This window comes from Salmo salar, chromosome ssa01 (assembly GCF_905237065.1).
Source record: "Salmo salar chromosome ssa01, Ssal_v3.1, whole genome shotgun sequence".
Taxonomy (NCBI): Eukaryota; Metazoa; Chordata; class Actinopteri; order Salmoniformes; family Salmonidae; genus Salmo; species Salmo salar.
Window position 1 is genome coordinate 92,086,185 of NC_059442.1, and position 21,857 is coordinate 92,108,041.

The 21,857-nt window shown below is 45.7% G+C and overlaps 1 protein-coding gene across 2 annotated transcripts in view; it reads right to left on the reverse strand.

The window, feature by feature from the left end:
* Positions 1-21,857, reverse strand: part of LOC106610147 (protein tweety homolog 2-like) — a 98,487-nt gene that overhangs the window by 64,861 nt on the left and 11,769 nt on the right. The window lies entirely within an intron of this gene.

The following is a 21,857-nucleotide window of genomic DNA, read 5'->3' on the forward strand; positions in this document are numbered from 1 at the left end:
ACTCTGTTTTCTCAATGACATTCAAATCAGCATTGAAAAAAGGTGAAAGTTTAAGTTTGTACCACCTGAGTGAGCCTGACCACAAGTCAGAGACCCCTCTGATGATGCATCAAATGTGTCTGTTCAATTGCGTGAAAAGAGCAAGAACAGGCTTTTGTAGGCTACAGTCCAAGCTATGTCTTCCAATGGTGCAACTGCTGTCGGCATCCAAAAATAATCCAACCTGCTCCTAAGTGACACAGCGGTCTAAGGCACTGCATCTCAGTGCTAGAGGCTTCACTACATCCCTGGTTTGATTCCAGGCTGTATCACAACCATCCATGATTGGGAGTCCAATAGGGCGGCACACAAGTGGCCCAGCATCGTCCAGGTTAGGGTTTGGCCGGGGTAGGCCGCCATTGTAAATAAGAATTTGTCCTTAACTGACTTGCCTAGATAAATAAAATAAAAATTAATTAATTAATTAATTAATAAACGCTTGGAGGCACGTGTTATGTTCAGTAATATGGTGTAGTAGATCAGTTGAGTATTGAATACGGTTGCTTTAACCTTTTGGGGCTAGGGGGCAGTATTTGCACGGCCGGATAAAAAACGTACCCGATTTAATCTGGTTATTACTACTGCCCAGAAACTAGAATATGCACTCCCAGAATGCACTCCCAGGACTTCTACTTCAATAACTGTTGGTTTGGTTCAAAATAATCCATAGTTATGTTCAAATATCCTCTGTTTTGTTCATGCGTTCAAGACACTATCCGAAGTGTAAAGAAGGGTGACGCGCCCGACGCGTTTCGTGACAAAAAAATTCTAAATATTGCATTACCGTACTTCGAAGCATGTCAACCGCTGTTTAAAATCAATTTTTTTGCAATTTTTCTTGTAAAAAAGTTATAATATTCCGACCGGGAATCTGTGTTTTAGTACAAAGAGAGAGAAAATAAAAACACGGGGTCGCCTCGTGCACGCGCCTCAGTCTCATTGTCCTCTGATAGACCACTTACCAAAGGCGCTAAAGTTTTTCAGCCAGGGGCTGCCTCGACATCATTCAGCTTTTTCCCGGGTTCTGAGAGCCTATGGGAGCCGTAGGAAGTGTCACATTACAGCAAAGATCCTAAGTTTTCAATAAAAAGAGTCAAGAAGCCCAAGGAATGGTCAGAGAGGGCACTTCCTGTATGGAATCTTCTCAGGTTTTTGCCTGCCATATGAGTTCTGTTATACTCACAGACACCATTCAAACAGTTTTAGAAACTTTTGTGTGTTTTCTATCCAAAGCCAATAATTATATGCATATTCTAATTTCTGGGCAGTAGTAATAACCAGATTAAATTGGGTATGTTTTTTATCCGGCTGTGCAAATACTGCCCCCTAGCCCTAACAGGTTAACGAGAGTCTTATCTTTCAAATGGGGTAAAATAGTCCTATGTTTGAGAACTTTGAATTATGACATTTTGTGGTTTTAAATTTGCCGCTCTGATGTGTCACTGGCTGTTGAATAGTGCGGGATGATTTCGTCCCACCTACCCTAGAGAGGTTAAGAATGTATCAGGCATGTTGTGCGTAAACGGACGTGTGAGGATTGAATGAGTGAGTTTTGTATGAGTGGTTAACATCTGAAGTAAAGACGTTCAGTATAATTGCACAACAAGCCTCCTTGTATTTGTAACATTTGGCGACGAGGATGTCCGAGTTTAGCTTACCTCCACCATCTCCATTTCTCTCTGTCCCTGGAGATCCACCTGTTCCATGGAATCCCTGGTTTCAATCCTTTCAGTTGTATATGGTAGCTATCAATCTGCATGTAGCTGCCGATGTACGAAAACGGGTGATTCTACTCCACTGTCTTGGCACTGAGGGACAACGTGTCTTCTCCACTCTACAGCCAGTGGATAACTAGTTTACATCGGTGGTCCAAGCTCTCGAGGAACACTACAGTGGCTCACGCAGTGTGATCATGCATCGTTTTCTCTTCAGACAACAAGCTCAACTGCCGGGTGAGTCCGTTGCACAGTTTGTCTCCTCCTTGAGAGAGCTAGTGGGACCATGCAGATTCGAACCACTCGAAAACTAATTTGTACGTGATCAGTTAATTGAAAAAAGATCATGTGCTCCACTGAGGGAGAAATTGTTGTTCTGACACTGGAGAAAGCATTTCATATTGGAAAACAAATGGAAGTTGCTCTCACTGACCTACATAAACTACAGAGCGCATCTCAGGGGGTTGTTCAAATTGTTGCTCCAGTGGGCACGCTACAAGAGCGTCAACATGTCCAGCAGAGGGGCAATGATGCAAAAACTGCAACAAATACAATAATTATGCTCGTTATTGTCGTTCAGCAGCGGCAGGACAGCATCGAGCAGATGCAGGTCGAAGTTCACCAGTCTCCATTAACTCTGTACATGATGACTCAGTTGTATTCAAGAAATGTGACTGCTACATTGAGGATGTTAAAACCTCACTGGTGATTGACACTGGAGCAAAAGTGTCACTTTTTAAAAAAGCCACTTATGACTCATTATCACAGATATTTCACTGCAGAGACCAGCAGTATCCATCTACAGCTACAACCACACACTGATCTCAATCATTGGGACTGTCTCACTGCCAGTCTGTTACAACAAAACCACACCGGCCAACCAATTCTACCTTGCAACAGATGGTGTAACATCCTGGGACTGGACTTATTTCCTACCCTAGGGTTCAAGCTGTCACATTCAACTGGTGCACATGTGTAGCACCTGCCTACACCAGTGCCTATAGAGTACTCACAACTGTTTGAGGGGCTGGGTCCCCTCAGTGGTTTCGTCCATCTGCCTACAGTCAACAAAGAGGTCAAGCCAGTAATCCAGCCATTGCGGATGTTCTGCTGACCCTTTGGAAGCCCATTGACAAGGGACTTGACAACCTCCTGAAGGATAACATCATCAAACCCATTGACGCCTCGTCATGGGTCTCAAACCTGGTTGTTGTTCCCAAGAAAAATGTCGATCTTCGGATATGCATGGACCTCGGGGGCCATGAACAAAGTGATTATTCCCGACAAGTACCCACTACTAACCGCTGAGGAGCTCACAACCCATTTTTATGAGTCCACGTTATTCAGCAAACTTGACCTGAGGCAGGGATACCTCCAGGCGCCCTTGGCACATGAGAGTTGAGATCTCACTGCATTCATAACACACAGGGGGCTGTTCAGGTACAAATACATGCCATTCCAAAAGATTATAACTCTTCTCCTGGCAGGCATCCTTGGAGTGTCAATCTATCTGGATGACATTGTGGTGCACAGTGCATCACAGACAGAGCCCAATTCTATGATATTCGTCAGCTCTTCGAGAACGGGGCCAGACTCAACACTGAAAAGTGTGTGTTCGGGGTGTCAGAATTTGAGTTCCTTGGATACAGTCTCTCCAGCCAGGGCATCACCCCCATCCTGTCCCATGTGGATGCCATTCTCACCTTGCCTGAGCCTCAGTCCGCAGCACAGCTGGCGTCATTCCTCGGAATTGCAACGTACTACTTACAGTTTCTTCCAAACTATGCTGAGACAACCGCTCCTCTTCGCCGGCTTCTGAAAAAAGACGCACCATGTACATGGACTCAGGACTGTCGGGATACGGTGCAGGAGCTCAAGGTGCAGCTCACATCGACCCCAACACTGGCTCACTTCGACACATCAGCACAAACGATTGTCACCTGTGATGCCTCGGCACTCGCCCTCGGAGCTGTTTTGTCTCAACTGCATGGAGGTGTGGAAAGGCTTTTGCCTCACGGGCCTTGTCTCTGACTGAACAAAGTACTCTGTGGGAGAGCGGGAGGCCCTGGCTTGCAAGTGAGCGTGCGAGCTCTGGCACTTGCATGGCAGACCATTCAAACTCTGCACAGACCATCAAGTCTTCACAGCACTTCTGACCACACAGGGTACAAGGACACAAGCCTCTACAGCTTTTCAAATGGGCAGAAGCCGCGCCGTTGTCCTTTACCACCTCACAGATGATCATCCAAACAATGAATAAGCTGTTCTGTCAGTGGCCAGCACCATTAAGACAGACAATGGCCCCCAGTTTGTCTCGAATGATCTGTCTGTGTACCTTGAAAAGTAATCCATCAAGCACATCTGGACAGCTGTGTACCACCCTCAAGCAAACGGGGGGGTGGAATGCTTGAACAGGACCCTGGAGGAAGGAATACCTTTTGATGTAGCTCTGTGCCTTACAGTCCTCCACATCAGGGCTACCAAGCACTCCACAACTGGGGTGTCTCCTGCCTCCCTGATGATTGGCAGGGAACTGAAACTCTCTTTGGATTGCCTCTGTCCAAAACAAAAGAACAAGCTCTATGTTAGAGCAGCACAGTGACGGATGAAACAACATTATGACAGAGTGAAACCACCAATCCTGAAGGCCCAGGACTGGGTGTGGATCAGGACTGACAACCGTCGGAACAAGCTCTCCTCATTTTAGTCCAAGTCCATGATAGTCGAACAACAGCTAGGGCCTGCAACATTCCAACTTCAGGGCAGTATTTTCACGGCCGGATGAAAAACATACCCAATTTAAACAGGTTACTACTCTGGCCCAGAAACTAGAATATGCATCTTATTAGTAGATTTGGATATTAAACACTCTGAAGTTTCTAAAACTGTTTGAATGGTGTCTGTGAGTATAACAGAACTCATATGGCAGGCAAAAACCTGAGAAAGATCTAACCAGGAAGTGGGAAATCTGGTGCTTGTAGTCCTTTCAAGTAATTGCCTATCGAACACACAGTGACTTAGGGTTCATTTTGCACTTCCGAAGTTGTTTGAGGAGTCTATGATGAACAGAGAGCGAACAGAGGAAGTTGGAGGTTGTTGACTCAGGAAAGCACATGAGTGTAACGGCTGTCTTTTGAAATGAACCAAGGCGCAGCAGGTATGTGAATACTCATTTTTTAATTACCCAACAAAAGGAGTAAAGCATCCACAGGAAACAATAAACATGACAGCAGCAACAGTTTGCAGGCTAAAAAACGCAGTGCAAAACAACCACCCACAACCCCAAAGAAAAACACACACACCTATATAGGACTTCCAATCAAAGGCAACTCAACACACCTGCCTTCAATTGGAAGTCCCAATCAACAACACAAACATGCCACGTCCTGACCAAAACTAAAACACTAGCTCCATCTGCTGGTCAGGACGTGACAATGAGTTCATTGGCGCGCATTCACGTGAGAGTTAGCTGTGTTCCAAAACGTTTTTCAAGACACTGGAATTGTCCGGTTGGAATATTATTGAAGTTCTAAGTTAAAAAGGCCCTAAAGATTGATGCTATACAACGTTTGACATGTTTGAACGAACGTAAATATAACTTTTTTTGACTTTTTTAACCCTACCCTAGAGAAGTTAACAACTATAGTTTTGGCAAGTTGGTGAGGGCATCTACTTTATGCATGACACAAGTAATTTTTCCAACAACTGTATTGTTAACAGACAGACTATAATTCACATAATCACAATTCCAGTGGGTCAGAAGTTTACATTCACTAAGTTGACTGTGCCTTTAACCTCTAGGGGACACCTTCAAGATATCAATCCCATTAAAGGTCTTACTCACATCGGCTACGGAGAGTGTGATCACACAGTCGTCCGGAACAGTTGATGCTCTCACGCATGTTTCAGTGTTACTTTCCTCAAAGCAAGCATAGAAGTAATTTAGCTCGTCTGGTAGATTCGTGTCAGCGGCTTTTCTTCCCTTTGTAGTCTGTAATAGTTTGCAAGCCCTGCCACATTCGACGAGCATCGGAGCTGGTGTAGTACGATTTAATCTTAGTCCTGTATTGACGCTTTGCCTGTTTGATGGTTCGTCGGAGCGTATAGCGGGATTTCTTATAAGGTTTCGGGTCAGAGTCCCATTCCTTGAAAGCGGCAGCTCTAGCCTTTAGCTCAGTGCGGATGTTGCCTGTAATACATTGCTTCTGGTTGGGGTATGTACAGTCACTGTGGGGACGATGTCATCAATGCACTTATTGATGAAGCGAGTGACTGATCTGGTGTACTCCTCAATGCCATCGGAAGAATCCTGGAACATATTCCAGTCTGTGCTAGAAAAACAGTCCTGTACCTTATCATCTGCTACATCTGACCACTTTTTTATTGACCGAGTCACTGGTGCTTCCTGCTTTAGTTTTTGCTTGTAACCAGGAATCAGGAGGATAGAATTATTGTCAGATTTGTCAAATGGAGGGTGAGGGAGAGCTTTGTACACGTCTCTGTGTGTGGAGTAAAGGTGGTCTAGATTTTTTCCCCCTCTGGTTGCAAATTTAACATGCTGGTAGAAATGAGGTAAAACAGATTTAAGTTTCCCTGCATTAAAGACCCCGGCCACTAGGAGCGCCGCCTCTGGATGAGTGTTTTCCTGTTTGCTTATGGCCGTATATACAGCTCATTTAGTGCGGTCTTAGTGCCAGCATCGGTTAGTGGTGATAAATAGACAGCTATGAAGAATATAGATGAAAACTCTCTTGTTAAAGTGTGGTCGACACTGTGGCTCAGTTGGTGGAGCATGGTGTTTGCAATGCCAGCATGGTGTGTGCAACGCCAGGGTTGTGGGTTCGATTCCCATGGGGGGCCAGTACAAAAAAAAAAATGTATGAAATGTATGCATTCACTACTGTAAGTCGCTCTGGATAAGAGCGTCTGCTAAATGACTAAAATGTAAAATCATGAGATACTCTACCTCAGGCGAGCAAAACCTTGAGACTTCCTTGGATTTTGTGCACCAGCTGTTGTTTACAAATATACATCGACCACACCCCCTTGTCTTACCAGAGGCAGCTGATCTTTCCTGCCGGAAAAGCGTAAAAACCGCCAGCTGTATGTTATTCATGTCGTCGTTCAGCCACGACTCGGTGAAACATAAGATATTACAGTTTTTAATGTCTCATTGGTAGGATATACGTGCTCAGAGTGCATCTATTTTATTATCCAATGATTGTATGTTGGCTAATAGGACCGATGGTAAAGGCAGATTACTAACTCACCGTCGGATCCTTACGTACCAGATATCTCTGTCTCTTTCGCCTGCGAATGATGGTGATGAGGGCCTTGTCTGGTGTCTGGTGTAAATCTGTTGCTTCCAACTCGTTAAAGAATTTTTAAAAATCCAGTACAGGCTGAGTAATCGCTGTCCTGATATCTAGAAGCTCTTTTCGGTCATAAGAGACGGTGGCAGAAACATTATGTACAAAATAAGTAACAAATAACGCGAAAAAACCTACACAATAGCACAATCTGTTAGGGGACCGTTAAACAGCAGCCATCTCCTCCGGCACCATTATCAACAGCAGACTTCAACATTTCCTCAGTGAAAACAATGTCCTGAGCAAATGTCTAATTGCCTTCCTACCAAAACACCATATGACAGACCACATATTACATAATTAAATCAATGTCTACAAACAACAAGTGTGCAGTTAAAAATGTGCAATAAACACACAGATTTCTTTCCTCAGGGCCGTGGGGTAAGACAGGGATGCAGCTTGAGCCTCATCCTCTTCAACATGTATATGAATGAATTGGAGAGGGCACTAGAAGTCTGCAACACCCGGCCTCACCCTACTGGACTTGGAAATCAAATGTCTATTGTTTGCTGATGATCTGGTGCTTCTGTCCCCAACCTACAGCAGCACCTAGATCTTCTGCACAGATTCTGTCAGACCTGGGCCCTGACTTTAAATCTCAGTAAGACAAAAACAATGGTGTTCCAAAAAAGGTCTAGTTCCCAGGACCACGAATACAAATTTTATCTAGACACTGTTGCCCTAGAGCACACAAATAATAATACCTACCTTGGCCTCAACATCAACACCACAGGTAACTTCCACAAGGCTGTGAACGATCTAAGAGACAAGGCAAGAAGGGGCTTCTATGCTATTGAAAGGAACATAAAAGTCGACATTCCAATTAGAATCTGGCAAAAAAAACGCTTCAATCAATCAGTTATAGAACCCATACATAGCCCTCTATGGTTGTGAGTGCTGGGGTCCAATCACCAACCAATCATTTACAAAATGGGTTAGGGTTTCTGCATGCAGAATTCTGCAAAATTACACTGTGTATAACGAAAAATCCAAAACAATGCATGCAGAGCAGAATTAAGACTATACTTGTGATCAAATTCCAGAAAAGAGCTGTTAAATTCTACAACCACCAGGAAGCAATGCCCACACATTCCACCACAAAGCCCTCCCCTAAAGAGAAATGAACCTCGAAAAAAAGAGTCCCCTCAGCAAGCTAGTTCTGGGGCTCTGTTCACAAACACAAACAGACCCGACATAGCCCCAGGACAGCAACACAATTAGACCCAACCAAATTATGAGGAAGCAAAAAGATAACTATTTGACACACTGGAAAGTATCAACAAAAAAACTGAGCAAATTTGAATGTACCTCTGACCCGAAACAGAGAGTACACAGTGGCAGAATACCTGAACACTGTGACGACCCAAAATTAAGAAACTCCTTGACTATGTACAGACTATTGAGCGAGGCTACCATAGGCAGACCTGGCTCTCAAGAGAAGACAGGTTAGTGTCCACTGCCCACAAAATGAGGTGGAAACCAAACTGGGCTTCTTAACCACCTGACAAATGTATGACCATATTAGAGACACATATTTACCACAGAATTTGAAAACAACTCAAACATTGATAAACTCCCATATCTGCGAAATACCACAAGGTGCAATCACAGCATCAAGATTTGTGGCCCGCCGCCATGAGAAAATGTCAACCAGTGGAGCACAAACAGCATTGTAAATACAACCTATATTTATCTGTTTATATATCTTCCTCTACTATTCATATTACAACCAGAGCTTATAATAACCCTTCAAAGATCTAGATTTTTTCAACATTTTTGAGTGCAATATTTAGTTAAATTCAAATCGTTTTTGTTGATGTTTTGTGTCTTCTCAATTTTGTTTATTTCACTTGCTTTGGCAACGTAAACACGTTTCCCACGCCAATAAAGCCCAATTAAATTGAATCGAGAGAAAGAGCGGGAGCGAGGGAGGAGAGAGGGAGCGAGGGAGATGAGAGAAGGAGCAAGGGAGATGGAGATGGAGAGAGACATTTTATATTTAATCTCTTTTAGCATTTGTTCGGTTTGCATACTGATGCATACGTACATTAACCACACATCAACACTCTCAGATCCTCTGAGGATCCAGATAAAGATTGAAGCTTTGATGACGAAAGTCAGAGTGGGAGGAAAGTAGAGTACCCTGCATAGGATCCTTTTTTCCTTCAGTTCCATTTAGGCCTCATACTCCTTATTTCTCTCCCATCCCTCCTCCCTCCCTCACTCACTCCATCCCTCCCTTCTTCAGAGAGAGGTGAAGGGACAAGAACCCAGACAGAAACGCCAGACAGAAATGCCAGACAGAAACGCCAGAAAGAAACGCCAGACAGAAAGCCCAGAGAGAAAGCCCAGACAGCAAGTGGGATTTGTTACATATTATTATCCCTGTATGTCTGTCTGTAGCCATCTGCCATGTTTACATACTGTGATGATGTCACCTGTTCTGTAATACTATTGAGGGCATTACAGTTAGAGCTGTTCTGAATGTAAGCTCATAACCATAATACATAACAAACTCAACACCTACAGTAAATATACATACCAGGCTAGTTATCTTAATTCCTCACGCCTTTTTGCACCGTGATCAATGCCCCCCTCCCTAATCCTCCACCCCCACCTCCATCTGTTGAGGAGTGAGGGAGGGATGCTTGATGCCTCATTTCCCATTACACGGCTACATGCCTCTCCTGCAGAGAGGGCGAGGTAGGGGGAGACGGGGCTCATCTGGTGAAATCAATATTCACCTATAAAACACAAGCTGTCCCCCATTCCCCATGTAGTATGCTATTTTAGACAAGGGCCCTGTAGTGCACTATATGGGGGTACCATTTGTGATGCAGCCATACAGGAAGTGTCCAGATGGGGTCAGGTCAATCAAAACACAACAGGATGGAGGGTTAGGAACCCCATCACCACCATCGCCCCTCTTCTTACCCCTGTGTCCTACCGCCCATCCATCCCCGTACAACATGTTTGATGAAATGGTATGTAGCGAGAAACAGTATGTTAGCTGTAGCAGGGGTTTATTGGTGTGTGTGTGTGTGTGTGTGTGTGTGTGTGTGTGTGTGTGTGTGTGTGTGTACAGAGGTGTATTCAGACAGGCAGACAGAGATGACCCTGAGTGATATAGAGGGGGAGGGGTAACAATTCTGGTGTGAGAAGTGCTCAAAGAGGGGAGGGCGGGAGTGGGTGGGATCGTACAGTGTAATTTAGGTGAGGACATTTAATGAGATGGGGGGTACAGGGGGGGGTACAGGGGGGCTGTGGGGTGAGTTGATGGGGAGGGGTGGGAGACAAATACATAATTGCCAGGACTGAACACATTTGGCTGGGAGATGGGAGATGAGAAAAGGGAAACAAGCCCCCCACCATCCGGCCCCCCCTTCCATCGCCATGGCTACGGACAGGTTTGTTGGTTGCCTGCCGAGGCAGGACTGAGGACGAGTGAAAAGGGAATTATCACTCCCAGCCTTATTTGAATTAAGCAGCATGAGACAGGCAGCCCTGCTGAAACGAAACACACTGCATCTTGGGGAGAGACGGGGAAGGAAGGCCTATGTGGTGGAGGAGAGAAAAGAGAGAGAGAGAAAATGGAACAAAGTGAGGAGAGGACTAAGAGGCATTCAGTTAATAAACTAACATTATGGAGAGCTGGAGAGTTGATTCAGTGTCTGCATTCTCCACTGTCTTTCTCACTCTCCCTTTCTGCTCACTTTTCTCTCATGTAAAAGAGTGAATAACGGATCACCTGTATTCTGAGTCGGTGAGCTGGGACACACACACACACACACACACACACACACACACACACACACACACACACACACACACACACACACACACACACACACACACACACACACACACACACACACAGAGAGAAGAAACCATCACAAACCACCACAGAGGCATCAGAGTAAAATGTAATTTTAAAGTGAATAGCTTGATAATTCTCCCTGAAAACACAATGCCAGAAACACACAACACTATTCATATAAAGGACGCAATTTCAGAGAGAGAGAAAGAGAGAGAGAGAGAGAGAGGCAGAGAGAGAGAGAGAGAGAGAGAGAGAGAGGCAAGAGAGAGAGAGAGAGAGAGAGAGAGGGAGGCAGGAGAGGGAGGGAGAGAGAGAAGAGGGAGGCAGGAGAGGGAGGGAGAGAGAGAAGAGGGGGGCAGGAGAGGGAGGGAGAGAGAGAAGAGGGGGGCAGGAGAGGGAGGGAGAGAGGAGGGGGGCAGGAGTGGGGTGTGATGAGGATATGGGAGAACAAAAAAGGTGCTGCAGCCACAGCAATGACGAGCGTAACTAACACCCCAGTTTCTCAGGACTGTGTCGTTGTGTAGACCCACAATATGGACAACACAGTCCAGTCTCCTTCCATTCATTCCTGTCGGGTTAACTGACTTCATGTCTAGAGCAGTGTTAAGGCGGCAGCATGCCTTCATGAATAGCCTCCACCATTTATAGGCTGAGGCTGGACGGGAACAGCCGGCTCTGAGCTCTCTCACACACACTGCCCCAAGGGAGCATGGGACTGTTTGGGCAAAAGAGGCAACTAATAACCCTGCGACAAATTCTCCTAAGAGGCAACGGGAGAGTGGTTTACATTACAATCCTGCTCACAGTACACAGCCTTCAGGGGTAGACTGATGATGAATGTGAAAACACGGGCATAGATATGTGACATCAAGTATTATGTGGGGTAGCAGGTAGCCTAGTGGTTAGAGCATTGGGCCAGTAACAGAAAGGTTGCTAGCTCGAATCCCCGAGCTGGCAAGGTAAGAAATCTATCGTTCTGCCCCTGAACAAGGCAGTTAACCCACTGTTCCTAGGCCGTCATTGTAAATAAGAAATTGTTCTTAACTGACTTGCCTAGTTAAATAAAGGTAAAAGAAAATCCTCATCAACACAGAAAGTATACTGCAGAAATCTAACAGTGTGGCCTAGGTTCAGTCACAGCCAGTTCTAACAGTGTGGCCTAGGTCCAGTCACAGCCAGTTCTAATAGCCTTGGTCCAGTCACAGCTAGTTCTAACAGCCTAGGTCCAGTCATAGCTAGTTCTAACAGCCTAGGTCCAGTCACAGCCAGTTCTAATAGCCTAGGTCCAGTCACAGCCAGTTCTAACAGTCTAGGTCCAGTCACAGCCAGTTCTAACAGTGTGGCCTAGGTCCAGTCACAGCCAGTTCTAACAGTGTGGCCTAGGCCCAGTCACAGCCAGTTCTAAAAGTCTAGGTCCAGTCACAGCCAGTTCTAACAGTGTGGCCTAGGTCCAGTCTAAGCCAGTTCTAATAGCCTAGGTCCAGTCACAGCCAGTTCTAACAGTGGCCTAGGCCCAGTCATAGCCAGATCTAACAGTGTGACCAAGGTCCAGTCACAGCCAGATCTAACAGTGTGACCAAGGCCCAGTCAGAGCCAGTTCTAAAAGCAGGTCCAGTCACAGCCAGTTCTAACATGTGGCCTGGTCCAGTCAAGCAGTTCTAAAGCCAGGCCCAGTCACAGCCAGTTTAACAGTGTGACCAAGGTCCAGTCACAGCCAGATCTAACAGTGTGACCAAGGCCCAGTCAGAGCCAGTTCTAACAGTCTAGGTCCAGTCACAGCCAGTTCTAATAGCCTAGGTCCAGTCACAGCCAGTTCTAACAGTGTGGCCTAGGTCCAGTCACAGCCAGTTGTAACAGTCTAGGTCCAGTCACAGCCAGTTCTAACAGTGTGGCCTAGGTCCAGTCACAGCCAATTCTAATAGTCTAGGCCCAGTCAGAGCCAGTTCTAACAGTCTAGGCCCAGTCACAGCCAGTTCTAACAGCCTAGGTCCAGTCACAGCCAGTTCTAACAGTGTAGTCTAGGTCCAGTCACAGCCAGTTCTAAAAGCCTAGGTCCAGTCACAGCCAGTTCGAACAGTCTAGGTCCAGTCACAGCCAGTTCTAATAGCCTAGGTCCAGTCACAGCCAGTTCTAACAGTCTAGGTCCAGTCACAGCCAGTTCTAACAGTGTAGTCTAGGTCCAGTCACAGCCAGTTCTAAAAGCCTAGGTCCAGTCACAGCCAGTTCTAACAGTCTAGGTCCAGTCACAGCCAGTTCTAACAGTGTAGTCTAGGTCCAGTCACAGCCAGTTCTAAAAGCCTAGGTCCAGTCACAGCCAGTTCTAACAGTCTAGGTCCAGTCACAGCCAGTTCTAACAGTGTGGCCTAGGTCCAGTCACAGCCAGTTCTAATAGCCCAGGTCCAGTCACAGCCAGTTCTAACAGTGTGGCCTAGGCCCAGTCACAGCCAGTTCTAACAGTCTAGGTCCAGTCACAGCCAGTTCTAACAGTCTAGGTCCAGTCACAGCCAGTTCTAACAGTGTGGCCTAGGTCCAGTCACAGCCAGTTCTAATAGCCCAGGTCCAGTCACAGCCAGTTCTAACAGTGTGGCCTAGGCCCAGTCACAGCCAGTTCTAACAGTCTAGGTACAGTCACAGCCAGTTCTAAAAGCCTAGCTCCAGTCACAGCCAGTTCTAAAAGCCTAGGTCCAGTCAGCCAGTTCTAACAGTCTAGGTCCAGTCACAGCCAGTTCTAAAAGCCTAGGTCCACTCACAGCCAGTTCTAAAAGCCTAGGTCCAGTCACAGCCAGTTCTAACAGCCTAGGTCCAGTCACAGCCAGTTCTAATAGCCTAGGTCCAGTCACAGCCAGTTCTAACAGTGTGGCCTAGGCCCAGTCACAGCCAGTTCTAACAGTCTAGGTCCAGTCACAGCCAGTTCTAAAAGCCTAGCTCCAGTCACAGCCAGTTCTAAAAGCCTAGGTCCAGTCACAGCCAGTTCTAAAAGCCTAGGTCCAGTCACAGCCAGTTCTAATAGCCCAGGTCCAGTCACAGCCAGTTCTAACAGTGTGGCCTAGGCCCAGTCACAGCCAGTTCTAACAGTCTAGGTCCAGTCACAGCCAGTTCTAAAAGCCTAGCTCCAGTCACAGCCAGTTCTAAAAGCCTAGGTCCAGTCACAGCCAGTTCTAAAAGCCTAGCTCCAGTCACAGCCAGTTCTAATAGCCTAGGTCCAGTCACAGCCAGTTCTAAAAGCCTAGCTCCAGTCACAGCCAGTTCTAAAAGCCTAGCTCCAGTCACAGCCAGTTCTAATAGCCTAGGTCCAGTCACAGCCAGTTCTAACAGCCTAGGTCCAGTCACAGCCAGTTCTAACAGCCTAGGTCCAGTCACAGCCAGTTCTAATAGCCTATGTCCAGTCACAGCCAGTTCTAACAGTGTGGCCTAGGCCCAGTCACAGCCAGTTCTAACAGTCGATGTCCAGTCACAGCCAGTTCTAATAGCCTATGTCCAGTCACAGCCAGTTCTAACAGTGTGGCCTAGGTCCAGTCACAGCCAGTTCTAACAGCCTAGGTCCAGTCACAGCCAGTTCTAATAGCCTATGTCCAGTCACAGCCAGTTCTAACAGTGTGGCCTAGGTCCAGTCACAGCCAGTTCTAACAGTGTGGCCTAGGTCCAGTCACAGCTAGTTCTAACAGTCTAGGTCCAGTCACAGCCAGTTCTAAAAGCCTAGCTCCAGTCACAGCCAGTTCTAACAGCCTAGGCCCAGTCACAGCCAGTTCTAATAGCCGATGTCCAGTCACAGCCAGTTCTAACAGTGTGGCCTAGGTCCAGTCACAGCCAGTTCTAACAGTGGTCCAGTCACAGCCAGTAATAGCCTAGGTCCAGTCACAGCCAGTTCTAACAGTGTGGCCTAGGTCCAGTCACAGCCAGTTCTAACAGTGTGGCCTAGGTCCAGTCACAGCCAGTTCTAACAGTCTAGGTCCAGTCACAGCCAGTTCTAAAAGCCTAGGTCCAGTCACAGCCAGTTCTAACAGTCTAGGTCCAGTCACAGCTAGTTCTAACAGTCTAGGTCCAGTCACAGCCAGTTCTAACAGTCTAAGTCCAGTCACAGCCAGTTCTAACAGTCTAGGTCCAGTCACAGCCAGTTCTAACAGTTTAGGTCCAGTCACAGCCAGGGTACTTCATTCAGGCATTTTGCAGACAGTATACAGAAGTACCTCACTAACTGGTGTTCATTTCAAACATGAAAAATCTCTGATAAAGCGACAACTTCTCTCATGAAATAGACAAGAGGTTAATAGATACATTTTACATTCTGTCATCACTGCTGCACATAGAAGAGAGAAACAAGTCCTTCTGTTTGGGTACATTATCTAAGCAGTATTAAATCATGCTGTGTTCCAGGTTGGAGAGGAGCTTGGAGATATGATGTGAGAGCCAAGCCCCGTGGCTGTCTGTCTGTCTTCCTCCTAGGCACCAACAGCAGTGCTGTGATGTGTGTGCACATGTGTTGTGTATGCTGTGCTGTGCTGTTGCAGGTGGTGAACATCTGCGTGTGGGTGGTTGGAGGCCAGTCCCCAGGCACTGTGCGCTCTACGTTGGACAGTGACATCTACTGATGAGGACAGAGGTGCAGTGAAATGTGTTGTTTTACAGGGTCAGCCATAGTAGTATGATAGGTGCAGTGAAATGTTTCACCTTGTCGACGCGGGTATTCAAACCAGCGACCTTTCGGTTACCGGTCCAACACTAACCGCAACACTACCTGCCTGTTAAACGAGAGCCACATCAGTGATTTAAAGTAGATGACAAGCAAGTTTATGTGTTCCTGCATAGCCACTGGATCAGGAACCTTTGATTGTCATGGTGCCCTGACAGCAGAAAGTGCACTTTTTCAAACACAACATACTACAGGCAAGTGAAGACCTACACACACTGCCTTGAGAAGATGTTCCGGGAGTTCGGATACAGTTGATGCAGGAAAGATGAATGAATCACAAGGCAGGCGAGAGGCAACCCCCCTTCTCTAAATGCCAATGGAGCAGTCCGCCTCAGTGTCTAACTTTATCCTCCCAGTCTCTGCCTGTTCCACTCTGACACCGGGGGATGTCCTCGGCGGTGTTTCCAGAAGAGTGGACTCGGCTGGGCCTGCCCATGTACACTCACAGCTGGGACACCATTAAGTCCCCGCAGAGCGGGGGAGGGAGGTAAGGGGAGAGCAGAGTGGCCCATGGGTAATGGATGAGACGGGAAGAGAGGGATGGGAAAGGGCTTCTGCCTCCTCCTCTACAGTACTGCATCACTGCTACAACCCAACGTTAAAAGGCCTCGGCAAATTTGTCACGCTAGCCTGCACCACATTCCTCAACACAAACAGCTAGTCTCTGGGGATAAACGAGGTGGTGTGTGAATGTGTGCTTGTGTGGCGCGAGTATGTGTGTGAGAAAAATGACTTTAGTATTGTCACCAACCTTGGGCTATATCCTTCAACTGGTTTCATATAGGATTTAGGGTATTTTGCCTATAAAAAAAATGGCCAATGTTTACATGACCCCCTAACAAACAGGCCCATTTTACCACATTCTTGCCTGCATACACCTTTCATACCTCCCGTGTGCATGCCAGCATGCCGGGGACTAGTGTTAGTAGTGGTGTGCAGATGTGGGTGGGCGTCTGTTTTAATGTACACCATCAAAAATGAATCCATAATTAATTTGTTTAGGCAGGTGCTAAGAAACATTATAAGACTAATAACATGTATTTTCAAAAGAACAGAATAGTTTGAGTTCAGACAAATTAAATCAATAGTTGGTTATTTTGTTCATTAAAACAGACCAGACTCACCTACCTACCTGATTACAGTCAACACATATTTGATAGTAAAAACATAATGGAATATAACAGATAAAATACAACAAATATTTTTCCCACATTACTATATTTTTAATCAGAGCCCAAGCCCCACACTTGTTTGATCCACGTTTCATCTCTTTCCTACCCTCACTGAGCTTTGTTAGGGACAGGTGTCTTACCTTCATCATATTTCAAATCATATTCATATTTTACAACCTTCTGGAGATGCCTATATGCAGTCAAGCAAAATAACACACTTTCTTTAGTCTACATTATAGCATGCTAAATGTATCTGATCAGTTATAGATGATCACCTTCACTTGCCCAGCCAGAGAATTAACCAAATATACAGACGGAGATTCAGTGAAACAAAATGATCAGACAAGTCAGTGAAGTCACAGCAAAGTAATCCCCTTGTTAAACTACATAACATGGAAAAATTGAATAAATCAGCCAACTAGACAAGATGATCAAGAGCAGCACTCACCTCAATTTAGATAACATTTTCCTAACTTAATTGTAGCCTAATCAATATCCAAATAGAGATTCAGGGAAAACAAAAATCGGACATTTATTGATTTATCAAGACGTCCCCACGCTTGTCTCAAATCAGCGCAATGGTATGGAAATGATCATGTAGTTGACCACACTGGGTAGGCTATTGCTTCACATTTAATTGGATGACTTTCAGTAGAAGTAATTTGATACATGCCTTCAATTGCATTAGTCTACTTTATTCCAATATTTTCATAATTCAGTGATATTTATTCCCACAGTAATTCTTTATGGATCCAGCAGGTTGTGGTTAAGAAAACAGTACATGCTTAGTGGTGGCCTATACAAAATGATGGGCTATGCGAAGAGACATGCCTTGCAAAGTTTTGAACTGTCAGGAAAAGGGTTAACAAGCACTGCCTAGCAACCATCAAGAGCTTAAGAGTGTAGTGAGTGCCAAAGCCGCCTCAGCATTACGGCTATGTTTCATTCTAAGCCGTAGGCAGAACATTACCGAAATGATTAGTAGGTCCTTAGGCAGATATACAAGTTTCGGCGTTGATACCGGCCTTGAACTTAGTCACTGTTACTAGCCCGGCTACCACCCGGTTACTCCACCCTATACCTTAGAGGGTGCTGCCCTATGTACATAGTCATTGAACACCGGTCACTTTATTAATGTTGACATAACGTTTGTACCGATTTCATATGTATGTACTGTATTCTATTCAATGCCATCCTATTCAACTATCGCTGTACATATCCTACTATCCTACAGATATACTAAATATTCTATCCACATACTGTCCATAATATCTATACATCTCATCACATATATACAGTACCTAAGGCACTGCATCTTACTCCAGTCCCTGGTTCGAATCCAGGCTGACTCATATCCAGATGTGATTGGGAGTCCCATAGGGTGGCGCACAATTGGCCCAGCGTCGTCAGGGGTAGGCTGTCATTGTAAATAAGAATTTGTTCTTAACTGACTTGCCTAGTTAAATAAAGGTTAAATAAAACAAATATAATAATAAAAGTTAATTTGTGGAATTTCTTTCCTTCTTAATGCGTCAATTTCGTTGTGTCAGGCTATGAAACCTCCACAACGACCATGTTTTACTCAATTTCAACCTGCTCTTGAGGTGAGTTTTAAAAGTGATGTGATTTTAGAATGCATTTGCATTGATGTCAGAGTGATTATAAGGACAACAGAGCCCTGAGTACCAGGCCATTAGAACCTGATGGAGGGACAACAGAGCCCTGAGTACCAGGCCATTAGGACCTGATGGAGGGACAACAGAGCCCTGAGTACCAGGCCATTAGGACCTGATGGAGGGACAACAGAGCCCTGAGTACCAGGCCATTAGGACCTGATGGAGGGACAACAGAGCCCTGAGTACCAGGCCATTAGGACCTGATGGAGGGACAACAGAGCCCTGAGTACGAGGCCATTAGGACCTGATGGAGGGACAACAGAGCCCTGAGTACCAGGCCATTAGGACCTGATGGAGGGACAACAGAGCCCTGAGTACGAGGCCATTAGGACCTGATGGAGGGACAACAGAGCCCTGAGTACCAGGCCATTAGGACCTGATGGAGGGACAACAGAGCCCTGAGTACGAGGCTATTAGGACCTGATGGAGGGACAACAGAGCCCTGAGTACCAGGCCATTAGGACCTGATGGAGGGACAACAGAGCCCTGAGTACCAGGCCATTAGGACCTGATGGAGGGACAACAGAGCCCTGAGTACCAGGTCATTAGGACCTGATGGAGGGACAACAGAGCAGTGAATTCCAGGCCATTAGCGACCCGATGGTTGTTAGTGAGTTGGGTACTACCAACACATGTCCAGAGTGCATAAGAGGAGATTATCTTGACTCAATGGTCACGTGGAATTTGACTGCGGTCATGACTCATGAATGACGTGTGACGGTAATATGACCACCGCAACAGCCCTCTTTTTAAACATCGACAAGAATCAATATTGATGCTTACATTACATAACACAGTACTGTGGGTTAGTACTGTAACTACTGCAGCCGCATTTTCCCAGAGCCAAGTCTGGATGAATAGTATAGTAACTCGTCTTGTAAGATCCCGCATTTATCAAGCGTCACAGAGTAAAAGTGCTGATCTAATGAAACTTTTAGATCATAATGAATCCGATTATTATGGACAGGGAGGACCTGATCCTAGAGGAGCACTCCTACTCTCATGAATATGGGCCCAGTACTAGGGATGGACAGAAGGACAGGCAGCCCATGTAAACACAACAAAACACCCATTCCCAGCAGCTCCAGAGATGGCAATAAGGAGATGCTAATCAACAGAACCCTATCTGACTACATGGAATAGAGAGTTTGGCTAGCCAACATTGGAGCTAAGTAGGCTAAGGTGAATTCCTGTGAGCTATGACAATTTGGTTACACACTTATGTGGGGAAGAAAGAGATAGTTTAGATAGAGAGATGGCGAGATGGAGGGAGAGAGAGGGGTAGAGGAGGAGAGGAGATAGTGAAAAAGAGCGAGAAAGACAGAGCTAGAAAGCGACAGAGACAGCAAATCTGCAATGCCAGATGAAAAGATTGACATTCTTGCCGACAATTCTATAGTGGTTTTCCTTTCCAACCAGACTAACAGTGTTTGTTCATTTGTAACCTCATTAAACATATGGCAAGTGGACTTGTGGGACGTACAGTAATCCATCTGTGGGCCCTTATAGCTATTCTCACCACAGTTTGAAACCTCAAGCAGAGACAGAGCCCACAGAAACAACGGAAAAAGACAAATTTATACCTAGAGGCAGAATCAACTTTATCAACAGTCAAACAAATAGACGGACAATCCAACAAGCGCAGCCTGAGGAAATACAATGGTCATACTTCAGACAAACCATGCTGAGGCCTAAACCGCTAGGCCAAAACTAGCAGCGTTAAGCTCTTCTTTTTCCCAGGAGGAAAGACAGCAACAAATGTAGTTCCACAACATTGGAGTGATAGTTTTAACCCTTGACCCCTATCCCATCACAACCCTACCACATGAGCCAGACAAACTCAGCCATTGAGTGAAAAGGTAATTGAAGAATGTGAAGAAAGCTATGTGATCAAATGAGCATCTTCATTATGCAACTTGTCACATGTTTAAATGGCAATGATTGTCATACGATACACAACAATGAATATAACGATGACTACAATAAGGAGTAAGGACACAAAATAGCAGTTACACTGGATGTTTGGAATTCAGAAGAGCTGTTAGATGTCTGTAGCTGTTTGACGTCATCAACTCAAAGGACATAGGCTAAGATCAGTGAAAAGACATCATCTCTACATCGGAAGGAGAAACATGCTTTTTCCTCATAACTCCAGCCACAAGAACCCCTGTCCCATATCATAGTGTCTGCTGTTGACTTAACACCATGCAGTTCATTTCAATGGCTGACACACAGTGGTTGTTTCATCTATTACAAGATGGGGAGAGAAGTAGGAGAGTGAGTGAGGGAGAGATGAGAGAACAACTGATAAACAGATGAAGGGAGCAAGGGGGGAGCGGAGGGATGAAGACAAGAGGAAGGATGTCTGGAGGAAGGGATTGTTTGGAGGCACTGAAGTGGAACATAATTCCCAAGGAGTAGGCAAAGCCATTGAGGCAGAAAGATCGATGTGTGTGTGTAAAAGGGTGTGTGTATGAGTGTGTACTAGTAGTGTGTGTACAATGTCTGTGGTCGCCAGACATCTTTTATCCCGATTCAATCAATTCTCCTTTCAGCCAGCATGCCTGGGAGTCTGGGCATCTTCAAAAAGCCCAGAGGATGAAGAGGGGTCAACTGAAACCAAGTTCTCTGCAATTATATAGACAACAGTCAGTCTATGAAGTGGTTAGACAACAGTCAGTCTATGTATTCATTCAGCCTGGCTTAACCAGTCTATAGGCTACTGTGTTCTACAGTGTGGCACAGACAGAGAGCAGGCCTGTATGTCAGGATGAGCTAATCTGATAGATTTATCAGTGTACTGAGTAGAGTTGAAAGGTCAGTGAGTGTCTGACCCTCTCCTTGTCATCCCTGGGTTATTAACAAGGTTGGATGAGGTCATAATGTGACTAATTTTGTCATTTGAACATGGGATGTTGCATAATGATGTTCTAGTGTGGGCCATGCTCTGTGCAATCTGTGCGCCTCTCTAACCGGCTGTACATAAAACAACCACGTTGTGGAAATCCAGTCAAGCCAAATGATAACCTGAAATGGTCACGCACAGTTTGAATGTTCACTGACAGTTGAGAGTCAGTCGTCAAGTTAGGATTCTGACCTTATTGAGTCAGTGGGAAAGTCAGTGGTTTGGATAGTCTAATCTACTGTTGGCCACCTGACAGGATATGACAAAGTCAGCTAGCAGGAAGGAAGAACCCAGGGCGGCCAGCTTTGCAGGATCCTGGTGTGTGTGTCAAATACCCTGGCCTGTGTTATCTCAGTGTCCCAGGAGGGTGTTATGTCTCTGACAGTTCTGACAGTTACTGTTTGAAATATTGTTTCTGCACCACAACACAACATTAGAGGACCTGAGGGACCACTGGATGGACTGATAGGCTAC